The following is a 9,188-nucleotide window of genomic DNA, read 5'->3' as shown; positions in this document are numbered from 1 at the left end:
ATGTTACTCATAACCTTCAAGCTGAATTTAAAAAAATCAATTTTTTATGAAACTGTTGTTTTGTGTGGTAAGCTATTATTAATATACAAGGTAGAAGGTCATAATTGAGTGTAGCATTGTATCAAGCAGCAGTGACAGTCTCATCAAATACCATTTACTGGGATTGTTCAACTGCTCAGATGGCACACCATAACAAATATAGTGCCATATTTTGTCACAACTGGTAGACTCTTCAACAAAAGTTTCTAGCATGATAGTTGACAAAGTTGTGCCTCCTATCCAAGTATTGTTGAAATGTGATCTCATCAGAAATAATTACAATGTCCCAAAAAGGAAGGTGTGACAGTACCAATGAGGTCCATTGTTATTAACATGTAGATTGTCTGGAGTGGGAAGAGGCTTTTGTTTAGCTACTCTGCCTTTGTAACTCACAAAGATTGCTTCAACCCACACTCCATTCTGTTTTAGACACCTGGTATTACAAACACTGTTCACTGATGTAACTGGAGCTGCACTGGCACTATCTGCTATGAACTAGTTGTACTTCAGGTGACTTAGCTACTTCTACTTAAATTTGATCACATTTTTATTATCCAACTAGTTGATCTCACAAAAATAATTTATTTTCTGGATAATTTTATTAGTAGCATGACTGTAAATTTTTTTTTTTTTTTATTGAGCTATCTTTACCTTTATTTATACACTGGAGTTATTTGCATATTACATTATGGAAGTTCTTGAATAAGGAAGCACAATATAGTAATAGTTTGGCAAGCAATGATTTATATGCATAAACAAGAATTTTATTGTTAGTGGAATACTATATGTAGTATGTTCTACCATCAACAAAATTCTTTCTTTGTAAATCATTGTTTGCCAACGTGTTGTTATGGAGATGGTTGATGTGCATTGTAAAGTGTATTTATTTAGTGATAGGCTGTATAATATAATGTATATAAAAATATCACTAAGTTTATATTTTATAAAGTTTACATTATCTCAAAAATAGGAAAGTTGAACTTGTATTTTTAATGGACAAAAAATAACTATTTTTCAAAACTCATTAGTGTGGGTATTACTTTACCCAGTTCTTTGTCTGATAAGAATTAATTTGCATTCCATAAATAGTTGAATGATGATAATTGATACATATTTTTCATGTAGTTGAATGATAAGGAATAATACACATTCTACATTTAGTTGCATGATAAAAATTATTACATTCTTTATATAGTTGAATGATAAGTAATACATTATTCATTCTACATTTATGTTGTTGCATCATGTTTAATGATAAGTATTAATACACATTATTCATGTTGTTTAATGATAAGTATTAATACACATTATTCATGTTGTTTAATGATAAGTATTCATACACATTATTCATGTTGTTTAATGTATTCATACATTATTCATGTTGTTTAAATTAATACACATTTCTTTAAATGTTAAGGGTTTAATTTTTTAATTTTATTAAGGGTGAAAAGTGCAAGGACAGCCTTGAATAATGAAAGGGTCCATTGTTGTCCACATTTTGACCTATTTGTTGATGACTGAGAAGAATAACAAAGTGATCTGGTAATGGTAATCACATATTGCCTGCTGTTGATTGATGTGGAATTAATATACAATTGTGACAGCTTATTATACACACACATCTCAGTGAAAAGGGTGATAATATATTTTAAATGTTTCAAAGTGATAATGTAATTAATATTCTACACATAGTTGATTGGTGAAAAGTGTCCAGTTCCACTGAGCTGAGTATAAAAATTGGGGTACAAGCATTCTTCACTGTATACGTATAGTGCATATCCTTACATAGTAACCCATACTCGTGGTAATTATCCATTATCGAGGAAAAGTTTGTTTCTGTGGATGCATTTCCTCCTAAAAAAAAGTTGACTGAACATATTTATGCAGTAATTAAAAAGTAAACCAAGTTCACATCAAACTTTTTCCAAATATTGAAAAACAAAAATATTTTGTAGAATAACATATATACTGTTACTGCAATAGCTACTGTAAATAGTTGAGTTTGAATAAAACAAAATTCTTTAAGTTAAAGCCTGTAAATAAAACTTTCAGCACTTCAGTTGTCTTGTTTCCCATAATAACTAAAATGTACAGTAATAAAATACCCAGCTACAATGTGGAGAATAAAGATATTGTTACTGTTTGAGCTTCCCACTATTTTCTGAATCACATCATTTAATTTCTGGTTGATTCTAGGATTAGAGTAAGAGCTTAAGCCTGAATTAGAAAAAATATTTTGTAAATAAAATATTTTTTAGGATATTCCTTACTTTTTGATATAAAATATAGTTTACTACAGAATGAATGCTACTGAAAATTACCAGCGATTTTGCTCATTTCTAGCAAACTTCTGCATTTGAAAGAGAGTGAGATGGAGGAGTTTATTCTCCTTAAAATAATCTGCAGAACTTTTAAGGTAAGACATTCAAAATGCATTACAAGAGTTTCAAAAAGAAATTGAACTATAGACAGAATTCACTTGTATTTGCACACTTTCACTGGATCTGTCAGGATTTCATCAAGGGCAAAATTGGGTATGCAAGTTGTCTCTCAAAACATTAGTCAAATTGTACATCTACTTAGTTTCATATTCTGCATGTGACTGATAGAGATTATTTAATTTTCATATTGACTAAAAGGTTAATTAAATGTTCTACATGCAACTGATTGATTAGGGCAATTAAGCATTCTACTTGTAATTCATGATTGATTGACAACAATATAATTACATATTCTACTAGTTGATGAAAAGGAGAATTAGATATCCTACATACTTTCATCTAACAAAGGTAATTACATATATTGTTTGTAGTTGACTGAATGTAGTGACAAAAGTAAATTCATCTTACATTCTTACTGTTAGTAATAGTATGGGTATGTTTCTTTTATGTTAACTGATCATACTGACATGAATAAGCTTATTCTACTTTTTGACAGATTGTAATGACATGGGTATGTTTACTCAGGATGTTAACTGAGAGTAGTTACATGGATATTTCTTATTCATCATTTTGACTGATAGTAATGATATAGGTAGGTTTTATTCCAGATGTTGACTGATAGTAATGACTTGGGTATGTTTATTCTAGATGTCGACTGATAGTAATGACTTGGGTATGTTTATTCTAGATGTCGACTGATAGTAATGACTTGGGTATGCTTATTATTGATGTTGACTGATAGTAATCACATGGGTAGGTTTATTATTGATGTTGACTGATAATAATGACATGGGTATGTTTATTCTAGATGTCGACTGATAGTAATGACTTAGGTATGTTTATTCTAAATGTCGACTGATAGTAATCACATGGGTATGTTTATTCTACATGTTGACTGATAGTAATCACATGGGTAGGTTTATTCTACATGTTGACTGATAGTAATCACATGGGTAGGTTTATTCTACATGTTGACTGATAGTAATCACATGGGTAGGTTTATTCTACATGTTGACTGATAGTAATCACATGGGTAGGTTTATTCTACATGTTGACTGATAGTAATCACATGGGTAGGTTTATTCTACATGTTGACTGATAGTAATCACATGGGTAGGTTTATTCTACATGTTGACTGATAGTAATCACATGGGTATGTTTATTTTATATGTTGACTTATAGTAATGACATGTTTAGGGTTATTCTGTGTGTTAACTGATAGTAATGACATGAGTATGTTTATTCTACATGTTAACTAATAATGATATGGGTAGGTTTATTATAGATGTTGACTGTTAGAAATGATGTGGGTAGATATATTCTAGATGTTGACTGATAGTAATGACGTGGGTAGATTTATTCTAGATGTTGAGTGATAGTAATGATGTCAGTAGGGTTATTTTATGTGGTGAATTATAGGAATGATATGGGTAGAGTTATTCTATCATTGATTGATATTAATCACATGGATATGTTTGTTCAAGATGTTGACTGATAGTAATGACTTGGGTAGGTTAATTATAGATGTTGATGGATAGTAATGAAATGGGTATGTTTATTCTAGATGTTGACTGTTAATAATGATGTGGTATGTTTATTCTAGATGTTGACTGTTAATAATGATGTGGTATGTTTATTCTAGATGTTGACTGATAGTAATGACACAGGTATGTTTATTCTACATGTTGACTGTTAATAATGATGTTGACTGATAGTAATGACACAGGTATGTTTATTCTACATGTTGACTGATAGTTATGACTTAGGTACGTTTATTCTAGATGTCGACTGATAGTAATGACACAGGTATGTTTATTCTAGATGTCGACTGATAGTAATGACACAGGTATGTTTATTCTACATGTTGACTGATAGTTATGACTTAGGTACGTTTATTCTAGATGTCGACTGATAGTAATAATGTGGGTATGTTTATTCTCAATGTTGACTGATGGTAATGAAGTGGGTATGTTTATTCTCAATGTTGACTGATGGTAATGAAGTGGGTATGTTCATTTTAAATGTTGGCTTATAGTAATACCTTGGGTACGTTTATTTTATATATTGACATATAGTAATGACATGGGTATATTCATTCAAGATGTTGATTGATAGTAATGATGTGGGGATGTTTATTCTAGATGTTGACTGGTAGTAACAACATGGGTATATTCATTCAAGATGTTGATTGATAGTAATGACATGTTGAGGGTTATTCTGTATGTTGACTGATAGTAATGACATGGGTATGTTTGTTCTTGATGTTTACTTATAGTAACGATATGAGAAAATTAATTCTAGACGTTGACTGGTAGTAATGACGTTTAGGGTTATTCTATGTGTTGACCAATAGTAATGACATGGGTATGTTTATTTTAAATGTTGACTGGTAGTAAGGACACTGGTATATTTATTTTAGATGTTGACTAATAGTAAAGACGAGTAGGTTTGTTCTGGATATTGACTGATAGTAATGATGTGGGTATGTTTATTCTTGATGGTTACCTATAGTAACGATATGGGTATATTAACTCTAGATGTTGACTGGTAGTAATGACATGTTTAGAGTTATTTTATGTGTTGACTGATAGTAATGACATGGGTATGTTTATTCTAGTTGTTGACTGAGAGCAATTGCATGGATAAATTTATTCTGTCTTTTGCTTGATAGTAGCAACATAAGTTTATCCCATGTGTTCATGGGCAGTAGTAATGTCAGTTGATTTATTTCTACATAGATATTGACTGCTGTTAGTGTCAAGTGCGAGTCTACCATACCAAGTCAGTAAGTTTTTACATGCCATTTATGTTCAGTAACATAGGTTTTGAATGCTCTCTGTAATAAAATTTTGTCAAGCTACTGGTAAGGAATGTAGAAAAAGTAAGAAAACCTTTCAAATTGTGTGTTTGTGAATTATAGTAATAACACTTTGAAAAAATTGTGTTTAGTTGGGATCTTATCAGTTCTGCACGTTACTTACGGTACAGAAAAACACTACATATTTCTTCACCTAAGTCTATGTGTGCACTTAAATATTTAATGATAAAGCATTTTTTGCAGTAGTTATTTAATGTGTAACTACTATAGTAAAATACAGCTGTAGTGTCAATGGTTTAATCTGCATTCTTTTTCATATATTAATTCAGTGTTTTGCATTAGTATTGTCAATATGCTTTGGGGAGTTCAACTGTAAAACTCTACCTGTCAGACAAATTTCACTAGTTGGGCAAAACTTTCTGGTATAAAAAAACAAAACAGGGTTGATGAAACAAGAGATACTCCACTGATTTCTTATGGGAAAAATAATTATATTTTGTTTTATTTTTAGGCAAAATACTGAATAGAAGAAAGTTCATAGTTTAGCTACATATTATACACAACATTTGTTTAGAGACATTTTTGATTTTCTCCTTCTCAGCAGAAAACAATTTAAATATTAGATAGAAACTAGGTCTGTTAAAACAACAAATTTCATTTAAAGAGCATGTTTGGAATTGAACTGTGTCCCTGATTTTGGATGATGATCGGAACAGTGAGACCAGTTTTGCATCAATTAAAGGACACAGATTTATCAAAACATAGTACATCACAACAAATGGTTGCTATTTTAGAATTTGGGGATATGCTGTTCTGTCTAAATGAGGATATGTCCACAAACCTAACTTTTGTTATTTGTGGTACACAGCAACCAATTTCTGAGCACTAGCATATGTAGACCCCCAATTAATGTTAGTCATTGGGAGCATTCTTTACTTCCAAATATTGTCAACAGTGAGATGACCTAATGAAGTGGATTTCTCATTTGTTAAGCTTTAACATAATAGATTTTTACCGTAGAATTATAGTAAGGGCAGTGTATGCCAAAAACCTGGAATACCAATGAACTCAAGAAAAGAAATATTCAGTGTTGAAGTTAATAACCTCCAAGATCTTGTAAAAAGTGTACCATCATATGTTTATTGTGTAAGAAAGTTGCTGGAAGGTTTGGTAACTTAAAACTGACATTGTTAGAAAAGTCCAGTGTTCTATTCCAGTAAGGTATGTTTATGTCAGTAGTGTGTTATATTTTTCCTATACAAAATCAGTGGGATATCTCTCATTGGATCACCCTGTATATCTGATTTATGGAAAGCAGGAAATTGGAAAAAAACATCACAGTGATCAGTTATTGGTCAACAAAACTAGCTCAATCACCATGGGAACAACATGCATATTCAGATAGCACAAAATATCCATTTCCTTTAAAATTCCATTATGTTTACAAACATGAACCTTAGTGTAATACAGGGTGTTCGGAAAGTCACTGTGCATTTATATATATATTAACAGACATGTTTCAATATAGAATACAGGAGGTGAATATGAATGACAATTATAAACAATGTTGAAAGTGACCCCTGTTGGCATCAATACAGGCCTGGATCTTTCTTATTTTGTTTCTAAACACTGCTATCAGTTGCTGGCTTGAAATAGACTGAATAAAATATGATTACAAAACTGCACAGTAACTTTCGAAACACCCTGTAAAATAGCATTTTTTGCCATGTATGTCTTCATAATAGTCAATAAATTACAAGAACATTATAAATATATTAGAAAAAAACTGCTTATAGATTAAATGAGAATGTTACCCGATGCTGATATACATTTTTATGGTTATGATAATACATAAACCTTTTTACATGCAATTATTTCACAGCATGTGTCAAAATTGTTGATTTTTGGATTGTTTAAGAAAATAAATATTAATAAATCTTAAAGCAGGACTGATAACTGCTTAAATAATGTGATTACTTATGAATGTATTTGATCTTTAACAAAACAGTTTTGATGATATATTATTGATGAAATATTATTGCAAAGTAGTCTGCATATAAAAAATTAATATATTGTAACTGCCTAAACTGCTTGATACTACTATATTTGTATGAGTTGTTAGATTTAATAATTTTTTAAAATTTAAATTAACAAGTCCTAAGAAATATGTCTGTTGGCTAATTATTAATTAGTCAACAGTATACTTTATATACTTATAAAAATCCAGTTAGTTGCAGATATATGTTTAACTAATTGAAGAAATTTCTATATATTATTGTATTATATAAAATGCATTTCATAATATGTAAAATATTTTAATTCATTGAACCTGTAAAATAATTAGCTTTTTATAAACTACAAAACAACAATAAAAAGCAAAGCAGTGTTTTTCTATCTTTTACAGAAATTTATAGATTTATAGTAATTCTAAGAACTTGGGAGTGAAAGTAAAAAAAGCATATGTTGCAGTATGTCAGTCACGCTGTTAGTGTTTATGAGGCTTTTCACCCAATACCAGGCCACCTGGGACATCTCAAACATAGTAATGGCATAGGCACTATTTACATCACCAATATTCATGAATAATTACTGTTATGGTGTGAGATAGATTAAATGAGTAAATTGTGATTATAACAAATTCTATCCAAGTCAGTTACATATGTAATACTACAAAATGAAAGTTGTGCAATCTTACAAAGAGGAGATACGCTCATAATCAATGATGATGAGAAAACCCACTTGTAGCGAAAATTATATATTTAAAAACAACTGGTATGGGTAGAGAAAGCACTGTGTAGAGGAGTGAACAACGTTTCAACAATGACCGAAGAAGGTCAAAACGTTGTTCCCTCCTCTACGCAGTGCTTTCTCTACCTATACCAACAATTTTTTTTTTTTTACATATACAAGATATGCTCATAGTTGTAATATTGCTTAGCTGCAGCTATCAATTGACAAAATACACATTACTACAAAATATTTTTTTACATGCAATGTAATGCAGCTTGATATTCATGTAATCAGCAAGAATTAATACATGATACAACTACTGCCTTTTACATAGTTGCTGCTGTAGCTGAAAGATTACATTCTACACTGACAAGGGTGATTATGTAACATGCATACTTAAGTAATAATGGTATTTATATAAATGTAATTGAGTTATGTATTGACTAAAATCAGGTGTATGTTGTTATTACACATTATGTGGTTGGCAGACAGGACTAAATACACATTTTATATGTAGTTTACTTACAATGGAAAATGTGCACTTCCACAATGAAGATAATATAGATGAAAAAATAAAACCCATCTTGTGACTCAGAACAGACTTTGTGGTTTCTTGAAACAAATACTTCAAGTCTAAATCTCATTCTTTTGCCCATTTGCCAGCTTTCCCAAGTGGGGGCTTATAAGCTGGGCTGTCTTAAAATTGAAATAATTGAACATCTGGATCTTTCTTGTACCACTGCCCTGATTACTAATTTATAAAATCTATATTTTGTAATTAAGTTAGTGACTAGAAAAGTAAGGTAAAATGTAACTTTAAAACTGTTTTATCTCTTTGCATATTATCAGTAACTGGTTAAAGAGAGAGCTGTATCACTGATGTAGTATCAGTCACAAAACTCGTTTATTTATGTAGGACATGATTTATTGGTAATTAAAATCAGCCAATAACAATTTTCCAAAAGTAGAAATGGAAACGATGGTGCTAGTATTGGCATTTCTGTATCATAAACATACATTAAACCTCGTAATGTCGATCACCCTTTGTAAGTTACTAAAGCAGAACTTCATAGAGCCCATGCATCAGTGTGATCTTAAGTCAAATCATATTCTTTGTCAATAGATGGCATCCTAAACAGCTTAATTATGATATTATACAC

This window comes from Tachypleus tridentatus, chromosome 10, assembly GCF_004210375.1.
Source record: "Tachypleus tridentatus isolate NWPU-2018 chromosome 10, ASM421037v1, whole genome shotgun sequence".
Classification (NCBI taxonomy): Eukaryota; Metazoa; Arthropoda; class Merostomata; order Xiphosura; family Limulidae; genus Tachypleus; species Tachypleus tridentatus.
This window is presented reverse-complemented; position numbering follows the sequence as displayed.